The following is a 19,467-nucleotide window of genomic DNA, read 5'->3' on the forward strand; positions in this document are numbered from 1 at the left end:
GGAATCTTCCTTCAAAGCTGGTTTGGATGACTTTTAGCTAAAAGTAATCGGAGCAGCACAGATACCCAGTAATGGGCTTGTGTGCACTTTTCTTGTGCCAATCAAGCTAAATATTGTGCTCCCACCAGACAGATGTGCATTTTGCGCTTCTGTAACTTAAGAAAGGTCTTTCAGTTTGAACACCTGTAGAAGGTCATTAGTTTATAACCCTTAACATTTGTACATTTTTCTCTAAATAGCATGACTCAGGTCAGGGCAGGTTTGCACCAAGGAATGTTTCTATTTATCATCTAGACTCCCAGTAGAATTGCCTTTTGTGATGCAGTCATAGTCTCCTAATGAGACATAAATTTCAGTGTCCATGCTACAAGCACAACTAGATTCAGATATCTAAATATTTGTGCCTACCGAGAAGAAAGCTATTCACGTCACAGTTTCTGAGGATTACTTGCAGCATTCTGATTGACATGCAGTGATTTACTTACACAAAACATCCACACAACTCAGCATTTAACCTAGACATAACACGGATACCATGTGCTTTTAAAAAAAGCCTTCAATGAAAACTTTTTTTTAAATTTTGACTTTGCCATAGACCAAAATAAGGGATAGTGAACCAACAACATCTCTCCAGAATTTTCATTTGCATTGACTTCAGACGAGAGCTGTATCAGGATGCTGAGATTCACTCTCACATATTTTACACCATTTCACAAAGTCAAAATGACCCCATTGTCTTTTGATGCTACTTAACAGCAGGTCATGGAATCCATATGAGAAAAGTGAAACTAATTAATTTTAAGAATTTACCAGTTCTCCGTGGAAAATGGCACCAGGAATGGGGAGAGAAGACAATTTTCTCCAATGAAACATTAAGTGTACCATTTGTTCACCAAAACACATCACAGAATGTTGAATATTTGGTCTCTGAAGTTTTGCACATTAACAAAACAAAGTAAGCATTTGGGAAAAAACAAATGGACAGAAGCAGAGTCTGTTGACTTCCATGCGTGAACTTTCAATGTGCTGTGTTGGAAGCGAAGCCTCCATTCCAGGAGTGGGAATTCATAGATTACCCCCTGCCTACTTCACAGTGTCATGGAGCCCTATGGACTAGAAAGGTGCAAAATTTGTTCTGTGTTCTGTGTGGAGTTAGTTGGTCTCTACCAAGGCAGCAATAAGGGTAGTACAATTATTTTTCTTTGCCCTGAATTAGGAAGGGAGAATAATAATGATTTTCTATCCTAATCTGTAACCAATAACTCTTACTCGAAAATAATTCTGTCTAGGTGCTCAATTAGAATATTACGAGTTTGGGTTTAGCTGTAATAGGCTCTCAAAGTCAAACAGCTTATCATTACACACCATTTAAGTTGGGGCATTTAGTGCCTCAGGAGCCTGCATTTTGAATGACTCATATAAGAAGGACTACAATCCAAAGCCTTTAAGCAGTAAACAAATGCCACCACCAGAACTGAAAGTATCAAACATGAGCTCATACTGATGGCCATCAGGGCTGGCATTTTACTGGTGAGACCTGGTTCAAAGGCAGCCATCAGAACCTCCAACCAATTAATGTTGGCAGCCCACCAACAAGAGGTGCCAGTCCAATCATAAGGCTACAGCACAGCAACAGCCGAGTCAACAGTTGTCGATAGCTGAGCTGCAAGAAAAAGACACTTCCATGGTGAGGTACCTCTTTAGATAAGGTAATATATTTTCCAGAAAACCAGGCCCAAATGGAAACCCATCTTCAAATAACGGTGTGACACCACAAGGATGGTTGTTCCTGCTGGAAGTGCCCTTTGTGAACAATGGATGAGTCATAAGTGATGGCAAAACCCTGAGAGCCCACATGGAGGGCATTAATGTTTACCTGGTGATTTTCTCATGCAGCAGTGGTCAGTAAAATACTGGCAGAAAGAAAAGGACCTTTAAGAGGTTCATTTCACATCTCGATACTGAGAATCTTTTCAATGGCCAAAAGAGAAAATGCTGGAAAATCTCAGCAGGTCTGGCAGCATCTGTAAGGAGAGGAAAGAGCTGACATTTTGAGTCTAACTGACCCTTTGTCGAAGGTCAGTTAGACTCGAAACGACAGCTCTTTTCTCTCCTTACAGATGCTGCCAGACCTGCTGAGATTTTCCAGCATTTTCTCTTTTGGTTTTAGATTCCAGCATCCGCAGTAATTTGCTTTTATCTTTTCAATGGCAATCGCTGGTTGTGGCAAAATGATAACAGGCTCCCCTCCCAAGACCTTCCTCTGCAATTTTAGTAACTCTCCCATTTCAGAACCCACTTCCAGAGGGCTAATAAAATACAGCTCTGAATGTGAGTCACATAAGGAATTCAGTAATATCAGGTAGCTTTACAAAAACATATCTGACCTTTCTGGAATGATCTCTCAATCATTGGACAAAATGAAATGTTCACCCACGTCGACTCAGGCTGCTGTGATTTCCTTTTAATGAGTTAGATAATTGAACTGTTTCAGCATTTAATTAGATCATTGTTGGGTTAAGAATGATAACCCTACTTACTTCATCACCAAAATAAAATTGAAAATAGAATAATTATGAATGTAAATTTTTGAATTTTAGAAGACGGCTAATCATAAAAGTTAAGCCACAATTTCACAAAATGACTAAATTTTATATATAGACAGAGTCATTTATATGATTCTTTCACTTAAGCCCATGAGCTGAGGTAATGTTCTTTCACATGACATAGGGCATATTTCTAATGAGAGAAATCTTTCCAAAGAGTTTTAAATTACTTAACACAAAAATTAAACATTTAAATGCCACTGAAGTTACATTATTAAAATGATGTAAAATGATTTTTGTATTAAATAAAGTGTAACATGGCTTTCTCATTAAATATGAGGTAGGTCATGGAACCACCTGTGCTGCTTGTGAGGTGCAGAAAGGGGGCCAGATATCAGAAAATTGGACAGGCAAACTTTACACATGTTTTGCGGTCAATGCTGTCTGCTCGCAATTTTCCAGCTGGCTACATTTTGTCCTGAAATATTTAGCTTCATTAAACCTTCAGAATTCATGGAAAAATATTTAAATGAATACCTGGTGGATTTTGTGCCCTGATTACACCTTTTACCTTCAAAGCCTATTTTGCTCTTGAAAGGAACGCCCTATTATTTTTGCTGTTGTAATGCCTATAATATCTTTTGCATAAAATGGTTCCACCAAACATTTTTCAAAGTTTCTGTTGTTTTAAATTACAATAATAGTTATTGTTCAAATATATTGGGGAAACATTTTTTACTTATATCACAGAAAACTTGTTTCTAAAGTGTTAATAACTATTTTTGTTTTGATCAAAATGGACTTTGGTAGGAGAGGAACATATAAAGAGTCATTCCCAAAGTCAACTTTCATCAGAGCTCAGAATGCATAAAACATTCCAGCTGAAGGATGCAAAATACATGGAGAGCAACATCTGTAGTCGATTTATCTCATTATTACATTTTTTGGACTTGGAACCATGTATTTTATTATCAAGTATCAAGTATTTTGAAGTTGGGATATATTGCACAAAATGTAGAAAACCAGCCAGCGCCAGCATCAGACCACCTGTGTACACCATTATACCACTAACATTAGCAAGCAGTACGTACGCCTTTACCATTAGAGGATTTGAGTACAGGAGCAAAGAAGTCTTGCTTCAGTTGTCCAGAAGACTGGCGAGACCGCAATTGGAATATTGTGTCGGGTCCCAGTGCCTAGCGAAGGACATTCTTGACATAGAGGGGATGCAATGGAGATTGATTCCTGGAATAGTGGAACTGTGCTTGAGGGGACGTTGATGAGACTGTATTCTCTGCAGTTTAGAAGAATGAGAGGCGATCCGAAAGAAATTTACAAAGTTCTTAAAGGGATAGGCAGAAAAGATGACTCCCCTAGCTGTGGCCTCCAGAAACAGAAGACCCAGTTTAAGAATAAAAGACAAGCCATTCAGGATTCAGATGAGGAAGAACTTCTTCATTCAGAAAGAGGCAAGTTTTTGGAATTCTCAATCCCACAGGGCTGTAATAGTTCAGTCATTAAGTAAATTCCAGACAGAAACTGATAAGTTTCTAGTTACCAATGACATCAAGGGATATGGAGATATTGCAATAATATGGTATTGAAATTGTCAATCAGCCATGATCTAAAATGGTGGAGCAGGCTCGAGCAGCTGAATCGTCTACTCCTGCTCTCATGTTAACTCTAAGAGTTCTGCAGCTCTTGACAATGATCACAAGGAACCTACTGTATGGACTTCAGATTAGCATAGCAGATTTGTGTCGCCCACTACAAAAATGCCTCCAGCTAGTCAATGCTTCTGCCCAAAGATGGTTGCAACTGCTTCAGTCTTGTCTTTTGTACTAAAATAAAGCAAAGAACTGTGAATGCTGGAGATCTGAAACAATTTACTGGAGAAACTCAACAGGTCTGGAGTTAACGTTTTGAATCCAGTGATCCTTCTTCGGAACCTCTTCAGGGTCACTGGACTTGACAGAGTCACTCTTAGTTGGATGTTGAAGTTACCTCAGCTAAAGTATAATCTGTGCCCTTTGAGTTGGTATTGAACATGGAGCAGTACTAATTCATCTGAAGGTTGGGGTGGGGGGAGCAAGTGATAACCAGCAGCTGCTTTCCTTTCCCATTTTGACCTGACACCACATTATTTCATTGGATCTGAAGTCAATATTGAGGGCAATTCTGACCTGACTGTATACCACGGTACTGCTATCTCTGGTGGATCACAGACAGGACAGGGATGGTGATGGCAATATCTGAAATGTTGTGCTTAAAGTATGGATCCATGCTAAACTATGCCAGGTTATTGCTTTTCAAGTCTGTGGGACAGCCTTCCCAATTTTGGCACCAAGCCCTAGTAGTTAGCAAAGGGAACTTTCCAAGGTTGACTGGCATGGGTTTGTTGTTTAAGCTGGCCATTGCCTAAATTAATGCTGGGTGGTCTGCCTGGGTTCTATTTTTTTAGACTTCATAATGGCTTGATACAAACAATTCATTTGCAACATTTTAACTGGACCAGGTTTCGTTCCCTGAAGGGCATTAGAGAACCAGATGGGCTTTTATAACAGTTGCTTTATGCATTAGTCTAGCTTTTAATTCCTGATTTACATATTGAATTTAAATTCCACCAGTTGTCGTGATGGGATTTGACCCCATGTCCCCAAAATATTACTATTTAGTGACCTGCCACAATGCCACTACCCTCTACTGGACTAATTGCTTGGAAAAATGTCAGGGGAACCGTACCACTGGAAACCTGCAAGTAAATTCGGCATGTCTGTCAGTGGCGTCTTAGCTGAGGTGATTCATTATCACTTTACTTCGCATTTGCTGTCCAAATTATAGTAGTGAGTGGAATGAAGACAGGTAGGCCCTCATCTCAACCCCTGTATTTAAATTCAAAGATGCAGTTTACAGAAATCTGATTTGGAAATAAGAGAAAAGCAAGTTCAATACTAGACTTGAGATGGAGAAAGGCTGCACCTTGCATGTTTCAATTATGCCTTTGCTGATGTGCTGCTGATGGCTATGACGACATAATGATAGGATTTTAACAGAACAACTACAATAGCAGCTGAGAGGCTGGCAGCAGATCAGAGAAACAGGCTTTATCTTAGCTCTTTGGCCAGCTTTATCATCAGCATTCTGCTTCTGGGTTTCTAGGCCAGTCACAGAATGATGGTATGTTGCCTCTGTAAAAGGATAGAGCTTCTTGTAAAAGGGACCCCAGCAGACTTCGGAGTAGCTGAATTCTCTGTTGTTTTCTGAGTTTGCAGCACCTACAGGAATGGAACAAGAAATGTAGGAAGACTTCTGTAATTGTACCACACTGAACCCTTTCAACATCTCAGACCCTTCCCTGAAATGTTGCTGTAGGATCTGAAGGACTGACGTGATGGGCTGCTTCCCACGGAGGGGTGGAAAAAGCCATCCTCTCCAACTGGGCAAGCATGGACAGAAGTGAGCAGCAACAGTGTGATCCCTCAAACCTGGACACAATGCCCTCATGAGGGCAGAAAAGGTGAGCAATACAATACAATCAGGCACCCGGTCCCATACGCTGACTTCCCTGGAGTTCTCCTGCCAGACCATCCCTCAGAGCAACTCTCCATCATCAGGAACCTATGCATATTTTGATCTGAATAATCAACATTTACAATCACCCTCACCTTCACATCATCTCCCACAAGTCAACCTCCACACATGTTGTTCTTCCCTCTTCTTCACACAATCCATCCCTCACGGCCATAATCTTTGTTTTCTCTCCTCAGTGATGTGGCTTGTCACCTGAATGAGGGTAGTGTGGTCCTTTGTTATTGCTAGTAAGTTAAGAAACTAGGCCTAAATCATATTGTTTTCAAGAATCCAACCGATGTTTATTAATAAACAACTACATAAACCGACATTAAATTCCTTAGCCACGTAGGGCTGGAGTGAAACTATTAAAGTACACAAAGCAGTGTACTTTATGTGCTTCTTATAGCATGCCATGTTTAAAACAATCCAAGTTCAGGTGGAGTGTTAGATCTTTATACCCTTGGGTTGTTGCCCTTATACAGTGATAATATCATGAACATGTCTCTTAAAGGTATACTGACATATGATTGTGAAACATAACACTCTCAAGACAGACATCGAAGATCACAAGATGCAGGAGCAGAAGTTGGCCGTAAGACCCAGTGAGTCTGGTCTGTCATTCATCCATTCATTAGATCATGACTGAACCTCAACTGTCAACTCCAACTTCCCACCTTTTCCCAACAACCCTTAATTCCCTGACTTATTAAAATTCTGTCCAGCTCAGCCAAGAATAAACTTAATGACTCAATCTTTACAGCCCTCTGTGGTCAATGGTAAAGGCTAGTGGTAAAGATTTCCACAGACTGCCTACGTACTGAGAAGACGTTCCTCCTCATCTCTGCCTTACATGGGCAACCCCTTTCTGTGAGATTATACCCGCTGTTACTGGAATCTTTCATAAGGGAGGGGACAGGATAGAATTCCAGTAGAAATAGATAACCAGGGAGAGTCACTGCAATATCCATATTGCTGGTTAAATGAGACTGAGGTTTTGTTCCAGGAGCCTGCAGGTTTCAGTAAAGGCCTTTATATGACCCTGAGCTCCTGAGAACACTGGCACTCCAACATGCTAAGGGAACTGATCCTTTACGTATATATTCTATGTTGGGGGTTTCACTTCCATTCAGATAAATGTCGATACTCATCCACTCTGATCAGTGGCCTAGCTTGTCTTTGAGATGATACAGCAAGTAATGCTGCACTGGTGGTGTTGCACTGAAGCTGTAGGATAGAGTTGCACCAATGGCTGACATGCTGAAGTGAATACTGACAGCAAGGGAATACAGATCAAGGTCAAGTGAGACCAAGGCCGGTGAGATTGCTTCAAAAAAGACGGGTATCACCAGACGCACGTTAGAACATTGAACACAGAACTGTATGGCATGGGAATGGGCCCTTCAGCCCACAATGTTGTGCTGAACATGATGCCAAATTAAACTAATCCCTTCTGCCTGCCCTTGACTCATATCCCTCCATTCCCTCCATATTCATGTGCTTATCTAAAAGTCCCTTAAATGCCCCTATTGCATCTGCCTCCACCACCACCCCTGGCAGCGTGTTCCACACTCCAGTACTGTTTTCTCTGTGTAAAAAAAACTTGTCCTCACATCTCCTTTGAACTTTCCCCCTCTGCCAACCCTAACTATGCATCTCATAATTTTAAAGACTTCTATTAAGTCTCCCCTCAGCCTCTGCTGCTCCAGAGAAAACAACCCAAGTTTTTCTAGCCTCTCCTTATATTTCATACCTTCTAATCCGGGCAGCATCTGCTAAATCTTGCTGCACCTTCTCCAAAGCCTCCACATCCTTCCTATAATGTGGCGACCAGAATTGAATGCAGGATCCTAAGTGTGGCCTAACTAAAGTCTTATAAAACTGCAACATGACAAGGCCCGAAACGTCGATTTTCCTGCTCCTTGGATGGTGCCTGACCTGCAGTGCTTTTCCAGCAACACACACTCAACTCTGATCTCCAGCATCTGCAGTCTTCACTGTCTCCTAGTCTGACTCCTGTACACAATTCCATGATAAAGCATGCCATAAGCCTTCTTTACAATCCTATCTACTTGCGTGGCCACTTTCAGGGAGCTATGGACTTGAACGCCAAGATCCCACATTCTCAGACTAAGCCTAGTGAGCACCAGCTTTTTACATAGGCAGGTCAGCATCTTAAGTACTTACTCTCAGTTTCATTGGTCAGCAACTCCCTGCTCTGTTCTCATCTTGTTTCCCTTGGCAGGTTCCACACAGCTCAGGAAAGCTGAGGACTAGTGGTTAAAGCCAGAATTCAGTGTCAAGCGACAATTCATTGCTTATTTAAATGTTTAAGTACCTTACCTGGAGACGTACAGCTCACTTCCAAATAGGCCTAACAATACATGGAACAAACGGAATTGTGTCTTTTTTTTCAAACTTGTTTTTCTGGAGTTTCAAACTCATACGTGCACCAAGGACTCATTCCAAAGGTTGAAGGAAACCTGGTGCTACCATGAACAAGTTATGGCAGGAGATGTCTCAGCATGTCAGCAGAAGAATTGTGCTTTGCTGCTCCATTCAACTCAGCAAATACTTTAAGACCAGAAGAGACAGCAGCAAAGTAACCCATTCATGGATTAGTGGTGCTGGAAGAGCACAGCAGTTCAGGCAGCATCCAAGGAGCAGCGAAATCGACGTTTCGGGCAAAAGCCCTTCATCAGGAATCCATTCAGCCTATCAAGGTTGTTCCACTACTCAATGAGATCATGGCTTATCTGATTATCTACAACATCATTTTCCTTCTCTCTCCCCATAATCTTTGATTCTCTTACTGATTAAAAGTCTGTCTTTCTCAGCCTTGAATATAGTTATCCACCCAGCCCCAACAGGCCTCTATAGTAAAGAATTCCACAGATTCACTATCTTCTAAGAGAAGAAGTTCCTCTTCATTTCTGACTTATATAAGCAGACCCCCTTGCTCTGAAATGATGTCCCCTGGCCTTAGAGTCTCCCACAAGGGCAAAACCTTTCCAAATCCACCCTCTCAATTTCCCTATGAATCTTGTATAATTCAATAAGGTCACTTCTCATTCTTCTAAATTCCAATGAGTACAGGCCTAACCTACTCAACCTTTCCTCATAACACAGGCTAGTGAACCTTCTCTGGACAGCTTTCAATGCCAATATATTTTCTCTTAGATAAAGGGCCCAAAACTGTTTATAGAATTCCAGTGGTCTGGTCATGCCTCGTTTATGTTTAGCAAAGCCTCCCTACTTTTACATTCCATTTCCTTTGAAATGACGGCCAATGTTCCATTTGTCCTATCCTACTATCCTCTGGGATTGTCTGCTAGCTTTTTAAGATTGACTCCCAAATATCTCTGTTCTGTAGCCTTCTACAGTCTTTCCCCATTGAAGTAATAATCAGCTCCTTCAGTCTTTCCAAAGTGCATAATCTCACACTTCCTCATATTATATTCCATCTGCCAAGCTTTTGCCAGCTTACTAAACCTGTCTACATCACTCGGCAGACTCTTTTTGTCATTGTCATTGCTTGCCCATTTGTGTGTCATCTGAAAACTTGGTTTATCCAAGTCATTGGTATCTATTGTAAATAATTGTGACCTAGGTCTGGCCCCTCTGGCACTCCATCAGTTATGAGTTGCCATCCTGAAAATACCCCCTTATCCCAACTCTCAATCTTCTATCCTCTATCCATCTTAACATCTCCAACAGTGTGGCACCTTATCTTATGAAGTAATTAAACATGTGGTGCCTCCTGATGCACTAACTGACAATCCCAATATATTATATCCACTGCTTTCCCTTTATCTATTCTGCTTGTAGCCTTCTCAAAGAATTCTAGTAAATTTGTCAGATTGGTCAGATCACGATTCTCCTCTTATGATGTCATGCTGAGTCTATTCGATCATATCATGATTTCTAAATGCTCTGCTATTATATCTTTGATGATACAATTTAACACTTCCCCATTAACAGATGTTAAACTAACTAGCCTTGAGCTACATGCTTTTTGGTTCCATCTCTTTTTAAAGCAATGACCTCATAAAATTTAAAAGGTAAACCCAGTAGCTCCACCATCACTCTGCCTTCTCAAGTCTGTTCCAGCACATAATTCCGCCTACTCACACACTTTGTACATCCGTCTAACCTGCTATTTCTAGGCACTTTGTCGCATCCCAATGTGTCCATCCACCAATGCCATTCACTCTCATTTTCATGCAGAGTCTCATCTCGATCATTGCCATCACAAAGTGCTCTCTTTCCATTGGATGAGCTCATGCCAATCCATTTAATCATAGGTTTTTCTCCTTCACTACTTACGGAAAAGAAAGAACAGATCATGAGGTAGTCTTCCACATATTTCCAATTTCCCAAATGCAAAGGACAGTGGAAAGTTCCCAGCCATGGGAGATTGAGACCCAGGGACCTCCTGGCGACAGTGACATGATTAAATAATAAAGGCATAGATATCATATGGCACCTAGTCATGTTATCATGGTTTCAACAATAAGTATAATACAGCTATCTTCATATAAAATATTCTTACCTTGACAGGACTAATTCACAGCCTTTGTCTCCTATAGAGCATCACATGGAGCAGCAATTGGCAAAGGTCATTGACAAATATTCCTCAGGAATTTTAATCTTTCTGAGAAGCCACCATCAAAGGCCACAGTGCAGCTCCCCAGATATTCATGCTACAATACAATTTGAAACCAAACAAGTTCTATAATAATTTCAGCTGTAGCTGTACTCAGAAAGAAAAATTTGTTAAATGCTATGCCTACCATTTGTGCAAGGACCAGCGGGCAGGCTAATTGCTAGTTTCATGTTTGAATATTGTGATACATAACCTGGAAAAAGATCTAAAGCTGTGCAAGTGTTAGAGATGTAAGCAGCAACTGACACAAAATAATGCAAAATAATAGTTGGGTATGACCAGGTGACTCACCCTTCACTAGCGAGAAAGAGCAGATGTGAATTATTGAGGAACAGCAGAGAGTGAGAGAATAGATATCACAGGGTATTGCAATAATAGGCAGAATTGAACAGGAGGTGGACTCATTAGACCATACAACATAGGAACAGAATTAGGACATTCAGCCCATCAAGCCTACTCCACCATTCAATCATGGCTGATGATATGTTTCTCAACCAAATCCTCTTGCCTTCTTTCTGTAACCATTGAGCCTCTTTCTAATCAGGAATTTATCTGTCTCTGTCTTAAATACACTTAATGACTTGGTCTCCACAGCCTTCTGCGGCAATGAATTCCACAGATTCACCACCCTGTTGCTGAAACATTCATCCTCATCAGGGAAGTCAGCTGGTAACCAATAGACTCAGAAGAGGCCTGCCCTGTAGGTGGGCTCAATTGAAATAGATCAGGACTTCTGCCCCTCAGTGGGAGGAAGTCCTGCTCTTTGGAGTTGCTGGACTATGTGATTGCCTGGCACCTCCAGTAGCATCAAAGGTTCTGAAGTGGGTACTGCCAGCCAGGATGAAGGCCATAAAGGACCCAGGTAAGTCATGAGCACTGAGCAGAGTGTGTTCAAATCTCTTCAGTCAGGGAGGGGAACTAGGGGTGGAAGGGTTTAAATTTTAACCAGAGAGGGAGGAAAGGGCTTCCATTTTCTGGGGATGTCCCTGAAATGCAAAGGGCATTCCCACAGAGAGCATAACATAGAACATAGAACATATAGAACATAGAAGAATACAGCGCAGTACAGGCCCTTTGGCCCTCGATGTTGCGCCGATCCAAGCCCACCTAACCTACACTAGCCCACTATCCTCCATATGCCTATCCAATGCACGTTTAAATGCCCATAATGAAGGAGAGTCCACCACTGCTACTGGCAGGGCATTCCATGAACTCACGACTCGCTGAGTAAAGAATCTACCCCTAACACCTGTCCTATACCTACCCCCCCTTAATTTAAAGCTATGCCCCCTTGTAATAGCTGACTCCATACGTGGAAAAAGATTCTCACTGTCGACCCTATCTAAACCCCTAATCATCTTGTACACCTCTATCAAGTCACCCCTAAACCTTCTTTTCTCCAATGAAAACAACCCCAAGTGCCTCAGCCTTTCCTCATACGATCTTTCTACCATACCAGGCAACATCCTGGTAAACCTCCTCTGCACCCGTTCCAGTGCCTCCACATCCTTCCTATAGTATGGCGACCAAAACTGCACACAATACTCCAGATGCGGCTGCACCAGAGTCTTATACAACTGCAACATTACCTCAGTACTCCGGAACTGAATTCCTCTACCAATAAAAGCCAGTACGCCATATGCCTTCTTCACCGCACTATTTACCTGGGTGAAGTGCCCTTCTCACAGTTGTATTTAAAACAAGTGGGCTGACCAGCCTCACCCACTTGTCAGTGTCAACCTTATTATGGCATGTGCAGTGGAACAGTGTCATCATTTAAGCTTCACACAAGTGTTTTGGCAATGGGTGAGAAGATGATGAGCTGAGCATTTGTTCTGACACACTTACCTAGAATAGTAATCCAAAAAGATGTAAGGGATTAAAATTCACTCTAAACCACGGCTAACGAGGAAACTAACACCATCTCCCTCCTGCCCACAAAGAATCAACACGAATCCCAAACCCCCACAAGCACCCAGTACACCATTAAGCTGACCTCCAACACCCAGGTTCACACTCTTCCGTCTTCCCACCTCCAACATCAAGCCATGACTCCCTTCCAACTCCCTGCCCTGACTCCACCCTCATAGCCTGACCTGACCTGACAGACATCATCTCTCCGTTATTTGATCTGAACCCCATCCCTCATCCAACACTAAAACTTCACCTACTTATCTGCCAAACCCACCCTTTCACCCAAATGGTATTTATACCCAATAGCCACCTAACAATCTATCTCTATGTACCTGTACCTATCACCTGTGGGATCAAATCCCGCATACATGAATACCGCTCACTCAGTTGGCATCCAACAATCCTACACACCTGGCTTTTCAACCTGCCAGCCTATCCTCACACATGTATCACATGTTTTCTGGCCCTCAGTCACTGTCAGAGTGGCTTAAGTACGTTATGTGTAATGTCGCTCTTACTGCTGAAGAATCAGATGCAGTTTAAACACCAATCCTCTTTCTGTGAGGATTTTTGGATTTGTCTGCATTGATTCAACGACAGCAGCACCGGACTCCGATTGAAGCCCATACGGAATATTCCACCAAAGGTAACAGAGCAACAGCTGATCTGATCTGGGGGTGGGGAGTGTCGGGTGGAGTGGGGGGAAGGTTGTGTTGGTGATGGTGGGAATTTGGAAGGGGATTGTGGCCCAGAGGACAGAATTTGGACCCTGTACTGTTCTTTTAAATTCATCTGCTGCATTCATTTTTAAGCATAATAAAGAGTTTTAAGTAAATGTAACTACTAATTTTAGCCTGAGAATTAGTCATAACAACAGGAGGTTTCCAACCTTTTGGTTAGGCTTGGGTAACTGCAGGGAACCCACACAACATCTTCATTCTTCAAACTCTGTCCTTTTCCACCTCCTGTTTTACCTAATCCTCACACATTCCCTTTGTTCCACCATCCGCAGGTGTCTCATCAGCCTGCTGGAATTTCACTCCTAATCCCCTTCAGCTTTCCACCTCCTGTGAGTCCTTCAAGGCCCCTCTTTAAAAATCTTTTCTTTGATCAACCTTTTGCTCTGAGTATTTTTTTCCTTTTCTTCCCTGCTTCGATTTTCATCTCATTACTCCTCTGCAGAGGACATTGATCTATGTGAAAGCTGCTGCATACAAAGCAAATTGTGTTGTGTATTTATAAGCAGTGCAATCAAAGAGTTATTGTTCTGGTACTTAGCTTTATTTACAACATTCATGAAGGTGTAAGCTTCAGATCAAAGTAGATTTGGTCAGCCTATGGAAGCCAAAATTTATTATGAACACCAATGCAGGATTGAAAGAGAGTCCAAATTGAAACAGAGGTCATGTTTTTAAAATTAGTCCTCAGTCATGAAAAATTTCTCCACCTGTATGAATTTGTGATATTTTATTCCATTTTTTTTTAATGCTGGTACTGCTATGAAGTGTCAGTGCCAAGTGTTTGTGTTTTCATTCTGTTAAAGTATCAGAATATCAATATAAGTTGATAACAATTCTGACATGTTTCCCTCATCCCCACTCCCCCGCCCCCCCAACTCTTTGTCTAATATTTAGATTAGATTCCCTACAGTGTGGAAGCAGACCCTTCGGCCCAACCAGTCCACACCAACCCTCTGAAGAGTAACCCACCCAGACCCATTTCTCCTCTGACTAATGCACCTAACACTATGGGCAATTTAGCATGGCCAATTCACCTGATTTGCTCATCTTTGGACTGTAGGAGGAAACCCACACAGACACTGGGAGAATGTGCAAACTCCACACAGACAGTCGCCCGAGGCTGGAATCGAACCTGGGACTCTGGTACTGTGAGGCAGCAGTGCTAACCACTGAGCCCACACTCCACAATATAAATTTGCAGAAGTTTCCGATTGATTTCAGTGAAATTATATTCGATGTTGCAAATACTCTGGATATTTAGAAGGCAGCAATACTATATTGTTGTATTAAAATCTCATCGTCAGTGGTCCCTCAGAATTGAGGATGACGCCTGTCAGGCTCAATGAGTCTTCAGATGACTGGAGAGTCCACAATTGGATCATCAGGTTTTTCCACAACGGCGTGCTTGAAGAAATGAGATGCACAGCCCCGGGTTGTCTTCCTTCCCCTTCCTCTGTTGCCACCTCAAATATTATTGGGTGTGGTTTCCCAACCAGGACAGAGATGAGTAAGCCTAATTTGCGGGCCATCTTTTCTAGCCCCTTCCCTTTCAGGGTGAGTGGAGGATAACCTGAAGAGGACTCGAACAATTAATATTAGAGCTCCAAGTAATGTAGAACAGGGGCCTAGGGGTTCAGGTACATAACTCTTTGAAAGTTGCATCACAGGTAGACAGGGTAATCAAGAAAGCTTTTAGCACACTTGCCTTCATTTCTTGGACCTTTGAGTATTGAAGTTGAGGTTGCAAAGGATGTTGGAGGGGCCTTTTCTGGACTCCTGTGCACAGTTCTGGTTGCTCTGTTATGGGATGGCTATCATTACGTGGAGAGGGCTCAGAAAAGATTTACCAGGATGTTGCTGGGAATGGAGAGTTTGAGATATAAAAATAGGCTAGATAGGCTGAGACATTTTTCACTGGGATGTAGGAGGTTGAGGGTTGACCTTGTACAGGTTTAGAAAATCATGACAGACATAGGTAAGGTGAATAGCAAAAGGTCTTTTCCCTATGATGGTGGTGTTAAAAATTATGGGCATATTTCTAAAGTGAGAGAAGAGAGATTTAAAAAGGACATGAGGGGCAACTTTTTTTTAGACAGATAGTGGTTACTGTGTGAAATGAACTGCCAGAGAAAGTGGTGGATACAGGTACAGTTACAATGTGTAAAAAACATTTGGATAAGCACATGAATAGGAAATGTTTGGAGGGGTATGGGCCAAATGCAGACAGCTGGGACGAATTTAGTTCGGAAACATGGTCAACTGGATTGGTTGGACCGAAGGGTCTTTTTCCATACTATTTGACTCTATGATTCTATACATCTGGTCACAGCCCTGTCCCAATACAGTTTCATGGTGTACAGAATCCTCCAGGTATCACTGCCCAATTCTCCATCGCACATGGCTTTTGTCTTACAGAAGCCAGTTGGTGTAGGGACTCCTCTGCACAGTTGAGTTCCCTACCATTTTAATGACTGGTCATTGAGTTCAGTGACACAGTAACCTATGACAATTGTCGCACTTCTCCTCTGAAGCCGTTTTTCATTTTTACAGTGCGAGGGACCACATCCAATGCGAGGGACCACATCCATCCTCTATCTGTTATTGAGGACAACTTAAACCATTCTTAGTGGGGACCTCCCCCTCAGCCTTATCACTATTGGAGGCCTTACCAGGTGCATAAGCTCCAGCCAACATCATTTTTGGAGTCATTGGAACATAAAAGCATCTTCACTACAGCAAGGTGATAATCCTTGGAGGAGATTTCATAACCTAAGAGGAGAAAGAGGCCATTCAGTCCATCGAGTCCTCACTGACCCTTTGAAGAGCAGCCCACTCAGACCCAGCTCCCTTAACTGTCCCTATATCCCCATAATTACCATGGCTAATTCACTTAAGTTGGACTGCGGACAATTTAGCATGGCCAAGCCACCCAATCTTTGGACTGTGGAAGAAAACCAGATCACCCAATGGAAACCTACAGATGCAAGGAGAATGTGCAAAAACACAGAGACAGTCACTCAAGACTGAAATCAAACTCAGGTTCCTGGCATTGTGAGGTAGCAATGCTAACCACTGAGCCACCATACCGCCAAGCTACATTTGCTTGCATGCTTAAAACAGTCTAAACTGGGTCTACTAATTATTCCCTTTAAGAGTTAGTGTGGTGCAGTTGCACTGTTTGATGTAATTTCTTTGCCTAATTAGTATGGCAAAGCAAATAAGTGAAAGTTATTACAAATGAAAATTTCACATCAACTCGCTATGTGAGGGACCATGTGTGTGTCAATGAATTGTTAAGAAAGGCTTGTATAAGCAGCTGACTCGATACCTTTTGTTCTCATATTTGAGGATCTTCATCCTCTCTAATTCAACTTGGAAACCATTTAGACTGTGGGCAGCCATTTGTCACCAAAGTGGAAAAAAAACCGAAAGCAGGACAAGAGAGAGTTTTTGAACTTCTGAGCAATCTATAGAATTTATTCCTACACACCAAGTCAGACAAAGATAATTTTGGTGTTTTATGGAGCACCTTATCACGTTGTAGCATTTCAAATGTACTTACAGGAATTACTTTATAGAGAACACCTTTTTTTATTTAAAGTATCATTATTTATAGGGAGAGTAAAAGGAGACCTAATTGAAGTATTTACAATGCGAAAGGGACGTGCCAATATAGACGTAGAAAGGATGTTTCCTCTTGTGGGGGAATCTAGAATGAGACATCACAGTTTTAGGAGAATGGATAGTATATTTAAAGTAGAGACAAAGTGAAATTACTTCTTTCAAAAGGTCTTGAGTCTATGGAGTCTATGTACTCCAAGATGTAGTGAATGCTGGGACATCAAGTAAATTTAAGGATGAGATAGATTTTTAATTAGCTGAAGGATTATGAAGAGTGGCTAAACAGTGGAGCTGAGGTCGACATGAATCAGCCATGATTGCATCATATGTTACAGCAGGCTCGAGGGGCTGAATTACCTACTCCTGCTCCTAGTTCTTATGGTCTTATTCTCTCATGGCATGTGGGCATTACTGATGAAGACAGCATTTGCTGCCCATCCTTAATTGTTCTTGAACTGAATGGTTTGCCTTTTACAGTTACAGATCATTCTGCTTTACTGCAACATTGTGTTCCTCTGCAATCTCACGCTATAGAAAATCGCGCTATGGAAAACCGCTTCAGAAAACTGTGCCGTAGAAGATTGCTAATAGAAAATTGTTAAACCTGATCACTAGAAAGTTTGTGTTATTGCCCACAATTCATCAAAAGCATTATAGCCAATTTGCACGTTATAGCAGACTTGTACGATACAATCACATGGTGTGACTCTGGAATGACCTATATCCGAGACCAGGTAGGATTTCAACCCTAAAATACATTAATGAATCAAATGGGTTTCCAAGACAATTGATGATAGTTATCATGGTCCCCATTACTGAGACTAGCTTCTTGTTTGAGATTTATTAACTGAATTCAAATTTCACCCTTAGCCATGGTGAGATTTGAACCCATGTGCCCAGAGCATTAGCCTACAACACTGGTTTGCTCATTCAAGTAACAACACCACTCTCGAGTACAGCAAGCACAGCAGGCAGTTTAAGTTGATAGTACATCACAGTCGTGGGACTCTTTGTCATTAATTCTTTTTCTGACATTGTTTGAGGGAAGACCATTGGTCTGTGTGCCAAGAAGTCTCTGTTGCATAGGGCAGCACGGTGGCTCAGTGGTTAGTACTGTTGCCTCACAGTATCAGGGACTCAGTTCAATTCTACCCTCAGGCAACTGTCTGTATGAAGTTTGCACATTTTCCCTGAGTCTGTGCAGGTTTCCTCTAGGTGCTCTGGTTTCCTCCCACAGCCCAAAGATGTGCAGGGAAGGTAGATGCTAAATTGCCCATAGTGTCCAGGGATGTGTAGGCTGCATGGATTAGCCATGGGAAATGCAGGGTTACAGGGACAGTGTAGGCTGCTCTTCAGAGCTTGATGAAAACTCAATGGGCCAGGGTAGGGATTCTATGATTCAATTAATTACGATTTGCAAAGTTCATTTGAGCTGGAAAGTGGGACTTCAACTAAATAGCTCACCAACAGTGATACAAAGTTAAAAATCACACAATACGGGTTATAGTCCAACAGGTTTTTTTGGAAGCACTAGCTTTTGGAGCGCTGCTCCTTCATCAGCTAGTGCTTCCAAAAAAACCTGTTTAACTATTACCTGATGTTGTGTGATTTTTAACTTTGTACAGTCAAAAGTGAGGACTACAGATGCTGGAAATCAGAGTCTAGGACAGATGATGAAGGGCTTTTGCCCAAAACGTCGAAATTCCTGCTCCTCAGATGCTGCCTGACCTGCTGCGCTTTTCCAGCACCACTCTAATCTAGACTTTAACTTTGTGCACCCCAGTCCAACACCAGTGTCTCCAAATCACACCTACAGTGATATTATGTATTTTTAAAGATGTTGATCCTTTGCTCAACAGGATTACCCCTTGTCTAAACATGAAAGCTACAATGCAGGAAATTGAAAAGGAAGTCACACTCTACTTGCCCACTGCTGTAAAATGCCTGCTTACCAATAACAGCTGAAATCAGGATACCCCAGTCATTCAACTGGACTCCTAACACTCAGAACCTAGAATCATCCTGAAGAACAGCCATTTGATCATGATCAGCATTCTATGGAAAGGAAGAAACAGGAAAACCTTCAGAAAATTTCCGATTATTGCAAGTTGACTTTTTTTATGTCAAGCAAGTTGATGCTATGAAAGCTAGTCTGGTAAAATACTTTCTTGCTCATAAATAATATATTCAGGCTTTCCCAGCAGAGGTCAATTTGAGGAAAGCACTGTTTGTCTAATTACACTGCTGACCTCTGCACTTCACCCTGAGTTCCTGCCAATTATAAAGGTAGAACCCCAGAGGGAGGCAAGGTCATCACCAGCAGTATACAAATCATCTGTTCCTGAAATTGATCTCTGCTGCAAAAACTTGAATACCTTCATAATGGATGTGCTGGTGAGACATTTGTTTT

Source organism: Chiloscyllium plagiosum, unplaced genomic scaffold, assembly GCF_037043375.1.
Source record: "Chiloscyllium plagiosum isolate Xiang-an unplaced genomic scaffold, Cpla_swu_hap1 HiC_scaffold_4, whole genome shotgun sequence".
Classification (NCBI taxonomy): Eukaryota; Metazoa; Chordata; class Chondrichthyes; order Orectolobiformes; family Hemiscylliidae; genus Chiloscyllium; species Chiloscyllium plagiosum.